This window comes from Nanorana parkeri, unplaced genomic scaffold (assembly GCF_000935625.1).
Source record: "Nanorana parkeri isolate BGI_ZX_2015 unplaced genomic scaffold, ASM93562v1 scaffold458, whole genome shotgun sequence".
NCBI lineage: Eukaryota > Metazoa > Chordata > Amphibia > Anura > Dicroglossidae > Nanorana > Nanorana parkeri.
In genome coordinates this window covers 614,569-635,453 of record NW_017306726.1, presented here as the reverse complement: position 1 = coordinate 635,453, position 20,885 = coordinate 614,569, and the positions used below count along the sequence as shown (strand labels likewise).

The following is a 20,885-nucleotide window of genomic DNA, read 5'->3' as shown; positions in this document are numbered from 1 at the left end:
CACTTTGCAGCCCCTTCATAAATGCATTGCAGAACAATTTAATTATCATTCAATGTTTCCTGTAGACTGCAGCTGGTGGCAGATAGGAGTTGAATAACATTTTTCAGTGATTAGGATTGTGTGTGATTGGAATGTTGCGGTCACATTACTTGCTGTCCTGCATAACTGTAGGCATTAAACAGTTAGGTTATGCCCCCTGTGTCAATTTAAATGGCACCTTTTTGATATATTTCCAAATATTGGTGCCGTTTGTGCATTAAACTGCCACCCCAGAAGTTACTATATCAGGAGCTTGCTATACAAGGTGAAAGATGAAATCTCTACTACAGATCTAACTGTGGTACAGTTAGTGTCTATCCCCTGTCTAATCCATAGCACCTTGTTTCACTAATATTATTGATTTATATTCCCTATACATTGCATTGGTGTCTCTTTCCGCCACATAAGTCAACTTAACAGCAGTTAAAATAAACATCCTCTAAAGAGTTTGACAAGAGCCTAACGATTTTAAGGTCAGCAGCTTGTATTAAATGCTGCAGAGAGCTGTCCAGTAAAAAGGTTCTTGTTACTATTGCTTTTTCTGTAAATTCTATCGTGATCTGAAACCTTATTCCAGTTAGGTCTCAGTGCAGTGATTTCACAGCAAAACCACCTATCAGAAAATTAAACCAATGCTTTGCATTTCTACCCCCATTAAAAATGAGCTTAAATATACATATTGCCTCCTCCTAGAGGCCCTTACCTCAATCTGCTGTGCCGTGGGCTTGCATGGGTTAACTTTTCTACTGTAAGAGTTAAGTACTCGTTTTGACTGGGGAATGATAAATATGGGGATATACTTACATTATTCATCGCTTTCCCAGCAGCCAGTGCTCTCCCCTTTGCTGTCCGACACTATAGAATGTGGACGGTCTCTCTGCATCCTCCCTTACGAAGCAGGACTGGTGGTTCTGCAGAGCTGCAAAAGATTGGGCAGCGAACCAGGATTCCAGGGACCAGTTTCATGAAGAGGAGGAAGCCTGAGAGAGCAAGGAATAAAGTAAGTATATCACCTTATTCATCAACCCCTTCCTCTTGGACATGGCAGCACAGCTCTGAATTCCTAAGCACATGGCATAAGCCCTGCCTACTTAATTTCTGATGGATTACAAAGGGCACAGACCTCTTCCTTGTCTCCATAATCCCTCCTTATACCCAGGACGTTATCAGCTCACAAGATGTCTGGAAAAATCAAAAGTATTTTTTGCACTTATCAAGCAGAAAACAAAAACAGACAAAAAGGGACCAGACGAGCAGTGCATCGTTAAGGTTTAAGTAAAATACAGGAATACCAACGTGTTTTATTCTACTTACCATGAAAATGGATTATAGGAAAAATCACTAAACATTTTAATTAGTCAAATTAAATTCCTGGATACAAGTAGGCAATTAAAAATATTTGCACAAACTCTTATTACCTACTTATATGATCTAAAATTGTAACAAGAACATTCCAGCTTGCAGTAGTTTGATAATATGTTGATGCTTATTCACAAATAGTGACACCGAAGCACATTACGTTAGTGCTGAACGAGGCCAGAGCTCAATCCGTTCAGACATCACTGGCTCAGCTCTGGCCCTGCTTCCCCACTTAGCTGTAGCCTATCAGAGCAGAGTCAATCTGAGAGGGTCACAACCTTCTTTGTGGTCTCAGATTAGCTGCAGATTCTTCATTACCAGTCTATGAAGAGACAGGAGCAAGAAAGAAACCGTACTTGAAATTCCAAACAATAAGCAAGCATACCCTTCAATTAGAGACTGAAAGGACTCATAGGGATAGTATAGAGAGATCCTAAAGTTATGATTAGCACTTTAGATAAATGTCTGCATTGGTCGCCCGCTGAGCAGAATACAATGAGTATTTAGTAATAAAGATGGTTTCCACCTTTGGATGGATTTGGTGTGTTTTGAACCTATTGTTTTATTTTCTGTTGTTTGTGTATATCTGCTTTTGTATGAGTTTTTAAGAGTTAAGGTTTATCTTGAGAAAAAAAGCTTGATGGATCATGACCTTACTAATTGGAGTTGGTCATTTGCTGCTGTTGTGTACATGGTTTGTCTGTAAATGGCCAAACACTGCCTTCTATAGGAGTCATTATTTTCACACACCAAAGGATAATACCATAAGTTTAGATTTAAAATGTATTCACAACATTCTTGAAGAGGTTGAAATTACCCTTCATACTAAGTACTCACTTTATTCTGCTCAATGGGCTATTCAAGGCACTTGAAATAAATACTAATATCCCTAATATTTTTACTGGTTACAAATTTTGAAAGGTGTGCTTGTCTCTAACTTGGATATGTTTGCTTTTTGAATAGTGTGGCGGCAAAAGTCGCCGGGAGTCTGTTTAAACAGCCCCGATGCTGGCGACGTACACTGTACGTCGTCAGTCACGAAGGGGTTAATGGAACTTGCTGAGTTTTTGGATAAGGAATAGAGGAACCCAAACGGTGCCCCTGTTGTTTGACATAGGCTAAGGTGTAAATCATAACCTAAAGCAAAATTACTTGGACTGGGCTTGTGTTCTGTAAATAGGCAATATGTTAATTTAACCAGTGCATTAGAATAAAGCTGCTTCCCTGGTGAAATTAAGAGCAGTCAACTGTTATCGGGTGGTTGTCATACTGTTATTTGGAGGTTTTTATCGGATATGAGCATCTGGATTGAGGCCACAGAGTAGATCCAAAACAAATTAGACTGGAAATGCTTGCAATCTTTGTGTAAGAGAGTGGGCCTATAGCAAGGCAAAGGAAAAAATGGAACACATTAAAATATATGACTCTTGGTGATGTATCCAGTTTAGACAGGAAATCACATGGCCACAAAAACATTGCCATTAAAGGGTCTTTAAAAAAAGCATCAGTATGGCCTTACCGCTACTTAACAAAAATAAAAAGTTCCACACATTTATAAAGTACATCTAACTGTGCATTGTGCACAGTCCGAAGTCAGAAAACCAGCAGATCGCATTGGTAATCAATTAAAAAATAAATAAATGGGAGGAGAGCCTGGTCGACTGACTTTTTGAAGTCAGATGAATGGCTCTCTTCCATTCACAAAGTCTTAAGCAGAGAAAATTATATGGGATTCCATAGGCTGCATACCAGTTGATCAATGTTGTTTGACATATCAGCTCTTTTATCATTCCATTCTATACATAACTTTAAACACGCAACTTTTTTTTCTTTTCCTAATGATCCAAACATATTGGTGTCCCTTTGATAATCTGTAGCAATATTAATAAAATATTGCCAATACCTGCAGTGGAAAGAAGAGAAAATATCACAAATTAAGATCTGATTAGTCAGTAAAGGGTCAATGGAGACTGGTTGCTGCTCTCATTGGTCACATTGTGTGGGATGTGCAATCCATCTGTGTGTGTCTAGGAAGAGGTACTTGGAGCAGGACACAGTTTTACAGATCACCAGACACGCTACAAAACTAATAATCATCTCATTTAAATGTTTGAATTGCTCTCTGGAAAGAATGTTACATGGTCATTAAGAGAAAGAACAAAGAGGATTTTCAATGAATGTTTGCCATATGGATACGTACAATTATTTATACACAGAGCTGAAGAAAAGACTTGGCATATTGTGACGAAAATGTATTCATGATGCATGTCAGAAATCTCTATTGACGGAGAGCTATTTTATTTATAACATGTATGTAAAAACATGCCATCTGTGTTGTTGCTCCATTAAAAAGAAAAAAAGACCTTGAATAGAATATACCATTTGCTTTTAAAGAGGTATTAACTTTTAAAGAAAATAGAAATGTGTAATTTTTCATGAGACCAAGTTTTCAAGTTATTTTATACATTTGAATATAAAATTATCAGCAGTTATTTCAGGCAGGTATCATAGTGTGCCAAAACTAAAATGTGCATCCAGTCCTATAGATCTGTGGAATGTATTGCCCAGTGTCTGATGGTAGATATCTTTGAGGCCCAACAGGCAATATTCTGACTGTCCCTTAAACCCACGGGGAAATATGGATAAGGCATGGAGATAAGAGGTTAGCAAATTAGCGATTCACTAATAGGGTTTTTTACATGTTTGGAATGGATTATTTTGGTGAAAGAAGGACTGCATTTTAAAATATAAATGGAGCAGATTATAGAGATACCATTATGGAATGTTTACGTTAAAGTAAACTTGTAAGAGGCAGTGGTGATGGGTTATTGTTCACTTTAAACAGGTTTTGCACCCCTATACAAGGCTATGAAAATACAAAACCTGTTAAGGCAGGTCAAGAGAAGGTTCACATTGGTTCAAATGCACCTGCCAATGGATTTTGAATGATCTAAGAAGTGTCTCAAACTGATGTCAAATTGCTGCCATCAGCACAGGTCCTAATTTTCCGATTTATCAGATACCCCCTGACCTCTGTTGTAGAGAATTACCTTTCTCATTGAGGTTAGGCCTTGTGAAATATTCAGAACTTCTGGGTAATAGAGAGCATGTGACCCTCTCCTCTTCCTCTCATGATGTAGTCATGTTACCTGTGCTGTCACTTGGGGGCAAGGACAAGATGCTTATCCCTGTGAAAGGTCAAACCCCAGACTTAAACTGTGCTCTCTACTCAGCGCTCCAGTACGTGAATGGTAAGTATCAGTAGCAGAGGAGGTGGGCTTTCAAGAGAACCTCTTAAGTTACTCTGAATGGGCAATGACAGTTGACTATAGGCATTCCTTCTGCTGATACAGTGAGTTAAAATCTAGCTGGTAAGGGTTGCCAGATTTTGCTAATTGCACTAAAATTTTCCCTTTCCACTAATTTTCTAAATTATCTGTAAATTATGGCAGTGTTTCCTTGCTGACTAGGGAACACAGTGACAAGGCATGATGGGAGCTGTTGTTAATCTGGAGTTAAAAACGTAACTTATTATTTTGGTTTTTGAGAACACCACAGGAATGAGCATGTAAAATGTTACTATTAATCCACAAATCCTCTCCAGTTTAAAGATCGGATGTCGGACCTCACAAATTGATAGCATGCAAGGAAGAGGAACACGTCAGAATCGGCTGCTGGGATGTATGGAATTAAAGCGGTATTAATTTGGCTGTGTTGCCCTTGTGCCGTCTCTGCTCTCCTCCCATTGACACCATCCTGCTGCTTTATAGCTCTCCTGGGCCAGCCTGGACTGAGATTAACTCGTAACTCACTTGTCCTTGACATACAGAACAGAAATTTACGCTGTAACTTTTTATAAGCCCGCCTCCCATGCAGACTCTCTTGAGGATTAAACCCACTAATCTGTTTGTTCTTTCTTTGTGGTGTTATTGAATAAAAAGAAAGACTTCTTGATGACTGGTGCTGTGTATCCCACAGGAAGTTAGTTTTATTTTAATGGTGTGGTTTATTAAATAAAGTAAAAATCCTCTGTTACTGCTCGAGGTTTATGGAATAGTCAGGGGTGTATGACAACAAAGCCGTTGTGAGTTGACACAGCAGGCTTGCTGCAATTATGTAAGACCCTATGCGCACAGACATTGTTTAATGTTAACTGGTAAATGCTGGTTTAAAGAGCATCCGATTCAGCAAACATTTACAAAGCATTTAACAGCTATCTTGAAGACCATAGCTCCAGTCTGGGAATGTGATGAATACAGGCCTTAAAGGGAAACCTGGACATAAAAAAATATATTACTGACCTCCTTCTGAACATCCAAGTTTCCTAAGTTTCATGCTTATTCACATAAGTATACAACAAGTGAAGTCACATCCATGAGGCATTTACAGTATAAGACACTGACAGCCACAGGCATCACTTCCAAAGGCAGAAACATGATGTGATTTGCCGTTTCACCTGTTTTAGGCTTTTATGGATTGAGAAAAATGTGTGTTAATTAAAAGAGAACTATGGGGTAATTGTTTTTCCCCATAGTTCTCTTTGGGGTCACGGGAGGACATATACTAATCTTCTCCCGTGACCCAAAGCTCAGTATATACTCAGATATACGGAGAGCGCCGCAGCCGGCACGGATCCCGACAATACTGTTGTGATCCAGCTGAGTGAGTGACAGCGGGCTCTGCCTATCTAGAGGCAGACCCAGCTGTGCCTGCCCCCTCCCCCATTCATTCCTCCACTCAGTGCTGGAGGATCGGAGAGGGGAGGAGGGAATCTCTGTGCGGAGCGGTGGCTGACAGTCACTGCTCTCTCCAGGGAGATGATCAGGTAGTAAGCGTATTGGTGCATATTTCTGCTCACTTCCCGATCGATAGAGCCGTCCTGTGACACCTTCTTTGTCACAGGTCGGCTCTAACTAGGAGGATGAGTGGAAATCACTCACCTCATAGTTCTCCTTTAGGCATTTCAGGACCGCCGTATATATGTATATACGTCGTCATCCCGAAGTGGTTATAGCATAATCTTGGTATCATTCAGGTAAACTGTTGATTCGTTAATTAATGCAGATAATCCAACCGTCATCTGCATTGGAGGGCAAGGGAGACATTAGAGGTTTAATAGACCCCTGATGTCTCCATAAAGAGAACCTGCCAATGCTATCACTTAGGGAATCTAGGGACCTTGTGATAGCAATAAAGTTAAGTGGGAAAAAGGAGTAAAAAAAACCAAAAGGGTTAAAGCAAAGCATAATAAAAGAAATCAAAATTATCAAAAAATGTAAAAGCAACCCCACCATCTGCATGTGGATGCAAACACTCAGTGATTGCGCCAAACATGTTGAGTATCACCATGAACGTTGGAGTGAGAGCAATAATTCTAGGAACATAATTTGATGTTGACTTTAAACTGAAGAGTGGTAAGGGCTTTCAAAACATCGCCCATGAACATTTTTGAGTACCATAGTTTTTCACAATTGCATTAGTATAAGGCTTGACATGTTTGGTATTTATTTACTTAACATGATCCCATCTTTTATGTTGTCCCCAAAAATGTGGTGTTGTGCTTGTGTCTACTAAAAGTTTGGTGTATTTTTTTCATAAAAATATCATTTTGTTAAACACTTGCGCAAATATTGTGCGACAATAAAAACATGCAGCTACCATTTCTTTATTCCACAGAGCCTCTGCTTTCAGAAAATATAACATTGTTTAGGGTTTTAAAATAATTTCCTTTGCAAACATTACGATTTTATTGTGTGAAAAATTGCTTCCGTCCTGATGTGGTTAACTTGTTTTTTCATTTAGCGCTCGTAAAAGATTGGTGCATGGGCTATATATCTGTGCAAATTAATCAAATTAACTTTTCTTTGTTTCTTTCTTTAGCGTTGCTTAGGGATTTGTCATCAAAGGTCCTCACAGCCCACTTCTTCTCCTTACATTTTTTTAATAAGACGCCATGATCTGTATGCTTTTCAATTAGATTGGGCAGCGTGACTTGCCTGTAGATTTGCATTTTAACTGGATAATTCAAAGCGTGTCCTTACAATTGGCTGCCTGATGTCATGTGGCTTTTTACAGCTAAAGGGAACTGGAGATGCTGGAGAAGCCTCTGCTCTCTGCTCTGATTTTATATACAGCACTGAAGGCATTAGTTGCATAAAAAAACTTTTTTTATGGCTCCTGGCATTAAAGGTATGGATTCAGTCAGATATGCAACGCAGCAGCAATAATTGTGATGATAATGTAATACTGTAATAATGATTATTTTTATCACAATGTTACACATTCTTTAAATTACATCTTTCAAACATGTTATAACATGCTTGTGTCCATTCTATCCAGCAGACTCCATAATTTCTTCCATTGTAATAATGAAGGGTAAAGAAAAAAATAAGTATTTTGGGACAGGATCTGAGTTTGGCAGTGTTTGTTACTTGTTTACCCTATTGCTATGTGCAGCATATGCATTCTTCATTTTTATACAAAAGCCCTGAGTCTCTGTAATTGTCCCTGTCCTGTGCTGTCAATAAAAAAGCAAGTGATTCATTTAGAATAACTATGGTACCTCATTATCTGAATATTAGATTTTCTTGAATTTCAGGAGTGTGGTCTTGGTAGGTCGCCATCACCATGTAGTTAGATCCGGGGGAGAAGCCTGTAACAGTGACTTAGGGGGAATTACAAGCTGCCGTTAGTCAGCTTTTGATGGCTTCTGAATATATAATTCTGATGTGACAGATAGCCTTTACATCCTGCCAGGTGTGATAATTGTTCTACAGTACTCTTCATTCTTGACAACACCAGCAGTTACTCAATTTTACCTTTTTTATTTCCGCAGCTGGCGTTTCCCCACATGTGTGTGATTATACTCTTGTATGCAGCATCATTTTACAATTTAATGGCATTGATTGTAAGGTGTACCTTTTCTATCCTTAAGGTGCCCATACACCTTACGATAATCGTATGCAATCGACTTTTGACGGTCAAGCATGCTTGAAAACTTTGGTTGATCGTACGATGTTCGCATGGTTGGTGGCGTTTCCGTTCGTCAAAAGTCGTACGATTAACACTGCGCATGCGCAAACGGAAATAATTGTAGTCAATTACCGCAAGTCGTCCAGGTGGTTTTTTTAACTACCGCTGATTGAACCTTTCGATTTTCGGGGCAGGATGGGGCTGTCGTACGAGAATCGTACGACAGTTCGATCATCGGTCGAAAAGTTTTGTCCGATGATCGTAAGGTGTATGGGCACCTTTAGAGGGAGCTCCAACTCATTCCATAATGTTTTAGACAAAGCAAATGTGTCAGAAGTATCACTTGTTATGCTGCTAGTCAAATAAAGCCACAAGGAGGTACAAACAGGTAGGGCTGCAACCAACTCATCGATTATGAGAATAGTTGACAACTATACTCATTATCGATGAGTTGGTTGTATCCCCTAGCTCTCAATTATTTTTAAAAGAATTATAAAAGGGGGGAAAAAAGTCATTTTTCTACCTGACAAATTCTGCTTCGGGAGGCGTGTTGCAGTGCCATTCATTTCACTGCCACCCCAAACGCGCCTCCCACCCACAGTGTGATCGCCTGCACTGGAAAAGCACGGTAACGCAATGCTGTGTGTGTTCCAGTGCAGTGTGATTGCAAAAAAATGTGTATGGAGTTTTATTCTGAAGTAAACTTTGTAACACTGCATTTGTGTACTTTATTTTAAATTGCGGTTGGTGTTTATTTAATTTTCTTTATAAGATGAATTGATTAATTGAAAAAATAATCGGCCAACTAATTGATTATGAAAATAATCATTAGTTGCAGCCCTACAAACAGGGCCAGATTTTTATATGGCAAGCATGGACTGTTGCCCATGGATGCAAGGCTGGCAGGGGCAACATCTAGCTATCCATGCATCATGGAACTGGACATGTCACAGTTTATCCTACTCTTTTAGGTGTAGGTGTGCTGACATTGGGTGAACTGTTTCTTTTATCATATCTGGGAGGGAGTGTGTAAAGCTGACCATACACCTATAGATTATCTGCAGACTTTCTATGGTCAGATGGAAAAAGTCCAACAGATTCCTCCATTTATGCTAAACTGTGTGGATCGCGGAATCTCCCACTGGGCCAAGTTTCAGCATCTTGCTAGTTGGCCCCGCTGTCTCTCAAAATACCTGAACAATCTGATTGGATGCAGGCACTGTTCAGGTGTTTTGAGAGTTCATGATCTCAGGTGAGGAAAATGCCTTTCCCTGAGATCTCATGAGATTACAGATGAGATTTCCCAGTAATGCTTTGCTTAAATAACCTTCCCAGGATGCATTGTTTGGGCACGATTACATAATTACATAATTTGTGCCAAAAGTGGACCAGAATGTGAAAAACAAGTTTAGTGCATGCGTGCGTTTCATTTGTGCGCCTGTGTGTGTGTGTATATATAATTATATATATAGATATATATCTATATATATTATGTACTCAGATCATGTTGCTTCTCCACTGACAGTTCTCAGAATTTTAACTAAGCCACGGAGAACTATTAACAGATTATCTGCACAACTTCACAATCACTTTATAACCCAGCCATAGTTTTTAAAGTTTCATTCCCTGAGAGGGTAGGTCTATTTGTCTCTCATACAGACATTTGTAATGATCAGCCTGTGTAATAAAAATTGATAGGAGAGGAACAATTGTTCATTTATATACTATGTAAGAGCCAGGGGGCATCTGCTAATTTTAATGAATCTTGTCTGCTATTGACAGGATCTGGGTTCTGGTAACAATGATTAGTATGAGGAATGCTGTTTGCATTTATTAGCAATGTCCTATTGATGCAGGTCCTTCTGATCTGGGATCATAGCTTCTACATGAAGGAGGTAATAAAATGCATGCAATCCCACTAAATTGTAAATGACAAGATACAGAAGTCTGAATGTTTTTTTGAACATTATGCTCAATGTTGCCGATATACAGTATGTTAGAAAATGGTAAAAGTTTAAGTATTTTTAACCCCTCCTTTTTTATACATCAGCCCCGGCGGCATTGTTTTAATAGGTTTCCTTTTCTGAGTTACATTTATAGAGAATGTGTGGGTAATTGACATTCCATAGAATGGCTCAAGCTTGTATTAGAGCAGGGCTTTTCGAACCGCAGGCCAGGGGCCACTAGAGGTCTGCTGGTGTGTGCTTGGTGGTCCCTAGCCATCCTAAAACCTGCTATAAAATATCCCCTCATTAGTAACTGTGGGCAACTGTTGGTAGATTGTTTTAGTGCTATGGATTCCTATAGAAAAAGTAGCACCAATGGTGTCAGTTTAGTGACAGCTTTGAAAAGAGACGGTAATGGAGTGACATGCGACTTTTACTGGGTGGACTTGACATAGGTGGTTCAGAGCATCTGTGACTCAGTTTTACATGTACCTAAAGCTTAGAGAGCCACTGTCTTGTCAGAGCAACATGGAGTTCTCTGAGGAGGAGCAGGTCCTGAGTTGCAATCCTCTTATCTACTGCTGAAGGGAGAAGTTCCCTTCACAATGTTCTGTGCTTATAGGGGTCAATAAACACATGGCCATTTACAGAAATCAAAATTGTGTTTAATGACATTGTCTTAACTGAACCAGCACCTTTCCAACAATTAATAAAGTTTAAAGAGGAACTTTACCCATATCTTCAAAATAACAAACAGGCACCTTTAGAAATGTTTAGTAATGACAATCTACAAACACATACTTCTAAATAATGCCAGTTTGTTTGTTTTTTGCATAGCTTATTTTAGTTTTGTTCCCTCAGTCTGACAGTGGACATTTTAACTACGTGCAGGTTACTAGATCTCTCTTTACTTCCTGGAACTCTGGCACATGTGACTAGGACATGTGACCATGCACATATCTCAGGGTAGGAAAATGCCTTTCCCTGACATCCCATAACAATACAGATGAGATTTCTCAGCAATGCTTGGCACACTTACATCATTTGTGCCAAAGTGCACCAGGAAATAAAAAATATGTTTAGCTAGTGAATATAAGATGATTTCATATAAGCATGCAGAGCTGTATGCTGATGTGATTTTTAGTCAAAGGGGGTAAAGGTCCTCTTTATTAAATCTTTTAATCTTATATAGTTAGTGCGCAGATAAGTGTTTACCAACCATTTCTAGGGTGACACTAACTCAGGATTACGAAGAAGGGATACCACTATGGTGCATGCACTATTTTTTGTGATCGTACCACACCTCAGGCATTATGATGCCACGGGTGCTGGCGCTGGTGATCACACTGTGGGCCGGGAGGTGTGGCTACAGTGCCATTGACTTGAATGCATAGAAGGCTGTAATTATACGTTCCAGTGCGTTCCAGGAACTAACCATGCTGGACCCCACTAGATTAGATGTGAACAAGCCCTGGTTCCATGTTTTATATTTTTGTGCAGATTTAAAGACACCTGTTTGGTTGCTATGGGTTGCACTAGACATCCACTCATCTACCTGCCATAGACAAGCCACCAAACGTTGTTTGCTGTCCATAAATTCACAATGCTGACCATTAGATTTGGCGTAGTAATAAATAAATCACTGTACAGCTCATCGATTTGTGACTTCTCCAAGGTTTAATAGCCATTAGTTATGATGCAAAGAGGGCAGGATTATTACTCCCCTCAGGCTGCAGTCTTCCAAGTCTCTGAATGTTTCATGGTTGCAGTACTCCGGCTGCCTCTGATTCCAGAACTGACAAGAATAATGATAAAGCGGACTGAGGTCATATCTCATGGGAGCCTCAAGTAATTAGGTGCAATTGCAGATTTTTTTGTCTCAGCTCCCATACTTTAAAAAGTAATCATCAACTAGTCCCTGGTGAATGCTGTCAATGGGTTAAAACACCTGAACACGAGCATTTTAGATGTAGCTGATTATTTCTGTACAGTGTAAGAAATGCCCTCCTCCTCCTCCGCCTTCCAGTGATTTCCTCTGATCTTTTATCTCCTTGGAAAACTGAATCTTCACCTTCTTCATGCTACATTTTTCTCCAGCTCTCTTATATGGGAATATGTGTGCTGACTCACCTCAGCTCAGTGTTTTCATTTAATAGCGGCAATTAGAATATGCACCAGCAAAATTGTTGTTAAGTTGAGGGCAAACGGATGTTTTATGAAGATGAATGCAGGGTAATGATTCGACAGGTGTATTAAAGAGCATTTATTTAGAGACGCAGGAAGAAGTTACACATCTCCCAGGTGTAATCCTGAAGCTAGGTCCTTGTCTGTGTCGCAGGCTTCATTGGAATAAATATGTATTGCTTTATTAACCTTCCTCCCAATTTTTGGGATTGGGGGAAAAGAAAATCCTTTGATACTCAGGATGTTGGATGGAGAATTTGTCCCTGTAACACACCAATTCATGTCTTTTCATCTCAAATGGGACAGACTTACAGTTCTTTATGTGCTAAAGCCTGCATTTTATGCTATTACAGACATCTACAACAGCCTATTAGAAAAAAGGCAAAGTAAACCTGTCATAGACGGGGTAATTCAAACCTGTTGTGGAACGACATAAAGGAAGAGAAAAAGCGCACTGGCATGTTGCAGTAATTGTAAACACTATTGATAAAAATAATATATTGCATTGTTCTGTGTATTCTCGTAGTCAGCAGCATGCAATCATTTTTGTTAAAACACCAGCACTCTTAGATGGAAACATTACAAGTAACAGTTGAGATCACAGTGCACGCCAAGCTTCAGACAGTATCTCCCACCTATGCATATGTGTTCCAAGCATAGGGCGTGTTTCGGGGAATTCCATCACTTCAGCAACTATTTTTTTTTTCTCTTTTCACAAACTTGTAAAATTCAAAACCACTTACATGGTTCAATGCATGGAGCCACACAGCTGCAAGTTGTAGACTAGGGAACAGGGATGATCAGAATAATATGAGGGAAATTAAGTTCAGTGCTGAGTCAGAGAAATTAATTTTTGCAAAAGCTATAGATTCACAAGCTCAGTTTAGCTGTGAAACAGCTCTTCTCATTCCTTTAAAGGGAACTATGTACACCAGGGGTGCCCAATGGGTTGATTGCAATCTACCAGTTGATCGCAAAGCTAACGCTGGTAGGTCGTGATCGCAAGTTGACTCAGTCAAGCAGGAGGAGGCCGGCCGTGCTAGGATAAACAGTGCAGTGAAGAAGGAGGCGGCTCTGTGTATATTCATCTTGGGAGGAGGCAGGAGTTGTACTGAGCTGTTGAGACTCAGCTCATCTCTCCAGCCTCGAGTGATCCACCAGCGTCAGGAGTCAAGTCTCGGGGGAAGGGGAGGGGGGGGAGTTCCGCAGCAGCTCTAAAGAGGACCTGTTGGGGTCTGAAAGAAAGGATTAAAGAAAGTGCCAGCAATGCTGACACAGCTTGGTCATTTCAGATAATAGTCCCATATTTTACACCTCTAAAAAGAATGCTAGGTTTGACTAAGGGCCCGCTCACACTCCCGTAGGATGAACGCACTGTATCGAGCAGTTGCACCTACCCTGTCTTCTGGTGCGGGAGGTGTGTTGCAGTGCCATTCCTTGGTAGATCTCATTGAGCTAGTCATTTGAAAAGTAGATCTTCATACAAAATATTGTGGCCACCCTTGATCTATACAGTACATCTTCAAAGTAGATATAGTGGGTATTGCAGTAAGTCAAAGCATCAGCATTTTATTGTCAACGTTTCAGTGAAGCTTCGTCCATCTTTATCAAGCACATGTTTATACCATTTTTAAAAACGGCAACATCACTTTCTGACACCTACATTTTAGGTTACGCATCTTACTTGTATACAAACTACTGCATGTAACCTTATATTATTAACCCATTATTAACCCAGGCTCAATGCAAAGGATGGGGATTATTAGCTCAAGGCAAAGGATGTGGAAAACACACTGACACCCAAGTGTATAAAATACAAGGATACTCTTTAGAAACTACTTAATTCCTATATATGTTTGAGCATCTCTTCTTCCCATTTATGTCAGACTGGGCTAACAAACTGTCGTGGAACCAGGGGTGCTCCTTTACCTGGCTGTCTACGGGCATGACGCTGGGTGTAGGATCCTTCCTGTGGTATCTTGGTGCCGGGGCGGCAGGGTTGCGGATGCGCGTGGCATGCACGCGGCCTATTAGTCAATTCAGGTGCTGATCGTTCACAGGGAGGGCCTCACTTCCAGTTGGAGCCCTGACTTATTGCTGAGTTATTCTGCTTGAATTCTGTGCAAGTATGAAGCGTTATCCTCTTTTCCTGCTTCTGATGTCCTTTCCCACCATTTGGACTCCCTGGTTATTGACCCCCAGCCTGTCTTCTTGTTATTGATATTTGCTGCTTGCCTCGACCAGGGCTGTATTCTGACTACGCCTTTTGGATTACCCATCTTGTACCTGCACTACAGACTTGTATCCAGCCCTGTTCTCTGCTACTGAGTTCCACTCCAGCATACAGGGTAACTCCGCCCCTGACACAAGCACTCCATGTGATAGTACATTGAAGAGTGAAGGTACTCTTGCCCATAGCCTATGCAGCTTAGGGATGGAAGGTGCCTAGTCTGCTTCTTACCTAGTCGCTGCAGCCACCCTTGGCAACTCTGAACCTAAAAGTGCTCAGAGCATTCAGACTAGAGGAGATGAACGGAACCTGTCCCAGGGCCTTGAGATGTTCTGATGTTAAAAAGCTTATCCAATCGATTAAATACTCGTCTGTGGGATTATTTATAAAAACATATACTGTATGATCTTGCTGTTTAGTAGCAGTAAAAGCTCACAGCAAGCAAGAGGTGTCAGGTCACTGATCATCAACAATCAACATTTCATACTAGGCTCAAGTTATTTACCTACCTATAACATTACACATTCTCAGCTGGAAGTGTGATACTATGAGAACCTCAACTCTACATACAATGGCATCTTTATTTATTAATCGTGTGGGGGAAAAACAAAACTATTTTGAGACTTAGCTGTTACTCAAACATAATTAAATGTAGATTTTTTTTTTCCAAATAATTTATTTCTCACAGAATTCTGTCCTCCTGAAAATTAATGTAACAATGTATTCAAATACCCTAGAGTACGGAAAGAGACTCTGCATCTTCCTGATAAATTATGTGCAATTTTGAAAGTTATTCGAAGGGAAGAACTCCTGCTTGCAAGACGTGTCATTTTTCCAGGCACTTCATATTCATCCTACCAAAATGTTTAGTACATTAACAGTGACACTGCTTACTGGAAATTGAACATATTGCTTAATCAAGATATAGCTTACAACTCAGGCTATTTACTGCATGTGACAAATTCATCTTCTTAATCTTGTGTTATGTATTTTACAGTATGATTTTCTACATTTTTTTTCACAAGTAAATTTTTTATTTATTGTGATAAGAAATATCAAACAGTTATGGTATGAACAGGTACATACAGTTAAAGTATCTAACAAGAAGTATAATTTGCTTGGTATGAGGGAATGCGGGAGAAGGGGGGGCTATCTCCCTTGAGTCCGAGCAAAGAGAGTTCTGGACACAGTGCCTTGACTATCAGCTGTTACACCATTCTTAGGAGGCAGGGGTGGGGTACCCCGTATCCGTATGCCCAAACGTTGCTAAAAGGTTGTATTGTCGTGTGAGCTAGAAAGGGATATGGGGACTGCAAGGAGGAAGGGGTGGAGATGTAGGGGAGGTACAGAAGAGGGAGGGTAGGTGAGCGCCTGTCTACACATACATCCTACCACGATATCTGCCCGGACACACATTGTATGCACCCGCCCGCCAAACATTTCCCGCGTAACTGTTGATGTCGGCCCCCCTCTATACACGGCATTGATTTCTATCCCAGAGCCCAGGTGACGAGCGCTCTGCGGGATCTCTGGGTAACGTCAACCAGTAACATGTCATTGCAGCAATAAAAGCATCAAAAATACAAGTGAAGAGCCATGTACATTGTAAGCAGGGTGTGACGGGGGAGAAGATTCAAGCGTCCATCTTGGTCTCGAGCCAGGCCACGCCCCCTGCTTTTCTACATTTTATGGCCAATCATCTCTTCAACGCACTGCATTTAGCTATTGACTATATATATTAGTGAAAGATTGCACATCTAATATTTGAATGAAATTTGCATATTGTGCGGTAAGACCACTGACTTTTTCCTAATGAGACTAACGTGTCCCCTGAACATACTCAGTTTTCAAAGGGATACTATAATTGTTTTAGATTTTTAGATTTATATTTTTTTATTTAAAATGTATACATTGTAATTCAGTTTTAATTTTTATTATTTATTGAAAATGTTTATATTACAAATAGGCATTTTAACCAGAACTCTGACTTTTGAAAAACATTTTAAAATCAGTTGCCCACCTTAAAGGAGAACTATGAGATGAGTGATTTCCACTCGCCTCATAGTTCTAGCCGACCTGTGACAATGAGACTGTCACAGGTCGGCTCAGTAGATCGGGATGTGAGCGAACACATACCAGGTTAGCTCACCTCTCGATCCTCCCCTCTCCCCGCTCCGATCTGCCAGCGCTGACTGGCGGAACGGACGGGGGAGGGGGTGGGTACAGCTGGCTCTGCCTCTAGATAGGCAGAGCTAGCTGTCACTCACGCAGCTGGGCGGATCACGTCATCTACGTCGGGATCCGATCCAGCTGCGGCGTCTCAGTATACTCGGTATACTGAGCTTAGGGTAACGGGAGGACGCTAGTTTGTGTCCTCCCGTTACCCTAAGGAGAACTATGGGGAAAAACACTGACCCCATAGTTCTCTAAGTTAAGTTAAGATTTCACTACACTACTTGCCTTCTCTCCAGTGCTGCCCTCCTGGGGGTGCATCACCATGTCAGTTTGGGTACAGTACAATACTTCAGGGAGCATCACAGATGTGATCTCTGCAGTATTGAGGAAATGAAGACCATCAAACGCCACAACAGGAAGTAAGTGAATGGAACCCTTGGTCAGGGAACAAAAAGGATTCTGTGGGGGGTGCAAGGAGTTTTTTTTAGCTGCACCCAGGACACCAGAGCATGATGATTTTTCTAGAGAGCACCCGGAACAAGCAGTTAACTTTCACCCTGTCTCTAATAGAATCTCCAGATGGCCGTATGAACACAGCAAGGCTCGACGCTGATTGGCTGAGAAGCCGGCTTCCCAGTCCAGAAAGCTTAAAAGTGTTTTGCAAATGTTTTGGAAGTCATCGTCCCAATGTTCATGTACCTGTTATGTTACGGAAATACTCCATGTAGAGAAAGCTGACATTGATCCAACCCATTTACCCCTGATGCTGATGAACGCTTCTTTCTCATCCACTCGCAATTTCATGCAAACACTTAGACAGGAGCGGCTCTGCACATATAGCCCACAGTCACCAATATATGTAAAAAAGCTGCATGTGGGTTCTCATTTCCCACCTCCACTCTACTCATAAAGCTGTAAGGTTTGATGTTCTTTTATCTACTGGCCTTTATCCTAAAAAGGAGAAACATATCTTTGTTTTTTTGTAGCTTATTAACAAGTAACATGTAGTAGCCATCGGTCACATATAAGAATTGTGTGATCATATGAGGTTAACCGCTACCAAATACTTTGGTGTGGTTTACACAATAGGGAGCCATTTGTTCCATTTGTTTACCGATCTAATGCACAATTAGGCCATAAAGAAATTAGCTGTACATTCCTAATCATATTTATAGTTTTGTGAGGATGATGTTAGTTTCATAATTGGGTAGAATCTCTTTTTGTGTTGTGGGCATTTGCAGGAAGGCAGGGTTGACGTGCAAAGTGCGGTAACCTGTTAAGAATATTTATTTATTTACTTGTACTTGCCCAAATGCTCCTGATACTTATCCCGATACCAGAATTTACAGTATCAGGAAGTCGGGCGGCAAGTCGGGTAATGACTCGACCCCCGGCGAGTCATTACCTGGTGACAAGGGAGCATGGAGTCGACTTCCCGGCCAATCAGGAAGCCGGGGGGCGTGCAATGACTCTCTGCCCAGCTTCCTGATTGGCAGAGAAGCTAGCCAGTCAGGAAGCTGGGTGGCAAATCATTACCTGCCCCATGGCTTCCTGATTGGCCAGAAAGCTGGCTTCATGCTTCCTCGTCACCTGATGACGAGGGAGCATGGAGCCGGCTCACTTAACAGGACTTTCGGTATCACCAAGTACCGCAAAAAAAAATATCGGTATTAGTACATGATACTGAAAAAATGGTGTCTGTGCATCCCTACTTTTTTCCCTTAGGACAGATTCAAACTTTTTCAGTGTGGTAATGCACAGATATATTTGCGGTGTGTTGCCAATTATTCTAAATGGCACCTCAATGCACATTTGCAGATAAAAACAGGGGGAGCTGCCTTAACACAATGTACCTCAATGCAAAAAAAGTGTGTTAATGCACACAAAGGTGTAAATGGGCCCTTAGTGTGCCAATAACAAACCCTTATGGTGTATTTTAGGGTCTGTGTACATGGGCTTTTGTTAATGACAAAACTGCCTCTCTCCCCATACAAGTCAGGGGAATGCAAAAACAGCCTGAGGATGTCAAACTTTGAATAATAACAGAATCATCTGACACTGATCTCAAATGCAAAGCATGCTGCATTTACCCATCAAAACTAACCCTAAAGCAGAGGAGACTTTCATGGACCAAAGTTTATTTTATGTTAGTAAGTTTTGTCTATTTAAAGTGTTAAATATTAAAAGATGTGATGCTCCCATTCACAAATTCAAAATAGTTCAACATCATCCCTGATTAACTTCCCTTTTGTAGTGAAATGTAAAGTGTAGTTTCCTTACCACTGTGCCTTTAGAATGCTTAGCATGTTTACATCCAGATACTGTCAGCATTGCAGTTTTATGTACAGTATGTCTGATAGGAATCATTGGTTTCCCAGCAGTTACTTTGTGTGGAAGAAAACATCAAACCCGCGGTTCTGCTATCTGAAACATAACATCTTACCTGTGAATAGAGCCGTAGTACGACCATTTTATTGGGCTTTTATAACAGATTTATTCTTTAACTGGGTGGCTTAAAAAGAAAAAAAAAAGAAATCCTTGGCTGTTTGTCTTCTCGGTAGGCAAGGATACTAAGTAAGGGAATTGTATGGACTGTTTCCCCAGATAACGGCAAATAATATGTTCCTTTCTCTTGAAGTGTTTGGCGGGCAGCAGAGTCTGTTCAGCTTATTCCCTGTCTCTGATCTTGTAGTGCAGTTTGAATGTCTTCAAGCCTAATGAATCCCTGTGTGCAGGAAGGAGATATGGGGAAAACAGCAGCCCCACGATGTCTCTAAGCCCCATTGTCTGTTATTTAAAGGATAGTATAGGAAATTAAGTAAGGAAAGCCTTTTAGCTGCAGCTGGACATTGTCCAGGCAGGGTCTGCAAAGTGACATGTTGCTATGGTCCTATTCTGGCTGTGTTTAATTTATTAATTACATTTCCCTTTTTTTTGGCCTTATAAAGGGCCTGAAGGAACAACTCACAGCACACAACATCCAACCTTTGTTTTATTTTTTTTGTATCCGCCCAGTACTGGAAGAATCTGGCTTCAATGACAACATAACCATAGTTCTGATTTGGTCCTCTTGTACTCAAATTCACTTATCCCTTCATCCTCCTCCAATGGGTCTGCTGCAAAGATGTTTATTAGCAGGGTTTACTATTTATCGTAAAATAGTGTTTTTTTTAAATTGCTATTACGTTTTTGTGAAGGTGGCCATAAGTGTGGTACACTCCAGCAATTTCTGTGGAGGTGACCATAAGGGTGGCACACTTCAGGAATTTGGGCTCTGTATGGGGCAACTGAGAGGTTGGTTCCCTGAGAGGTTAGTTGCCTGAGAGAGGTTGGATCTTCCTTGCAGTTCTGACCACCCTTCTACATCTACAGCAATTTCTCTGAGGTCCAGTCAAAGCTTGTGGTACTTATTATCTTTGTATATTTATCAATATAAAGGTCAATGTCCAAAGCAAAAATAGTGACTGTCCACTAGCAATCAGTCAGCTTTTTTTTTTTTACTTGTTAAAGTATTCTAGATTCAGTAAAGTATTATTAGGATCAGAACATTTTAATTTTTTAAAGCATACTTTTTAAATCCCATTTTTTCCTGATATTGAGAGTTGTAGGTGTCTCTAGATCAGGGTTAGCCAAACTCCGGCCTTTCAGCTGTGATGGAACTACAAATCCCATGAGGCATTGCAAGACTCTCACAGCCACAGACATGACTCCCAGAGAGAGATGCATCATGGGATTTGTAGTTTCACCACAGCTGGAGGGCGGAGTTTGGCTACCCCTGCTCTAGATACATGATTAAGGTGTACGTTTAATAAACTGTGATAAAACTAGCTTTATCACGAGTTAACTTTACTCAGCAGATCTCTTTGTTTTTCTCGGCTGCACAGAGGCTGTTTAATAACCTGCGAAAAGAAAACTTATCTCACGTAACAGCTGTGAAAGGCTGAGATAAGTTATCTCAGTGATCAGTTGAGAAAGCAATG

General features: G+C 40.6%; 1 protein-coding gene across 1 annotated transcript in view; it reads left to right on the top strand.

The window, feature by feature from the left end:
* The window catches only part of MAD1L1 (MAD1 mitotic arrest deficient like 1), a 685,198-nt gene that overhangs the window by 546,002 nt on the left and 118,311 nt on the right, over positions 1 to 20,885 (top strand). The window lies entirely within an intron of this gene.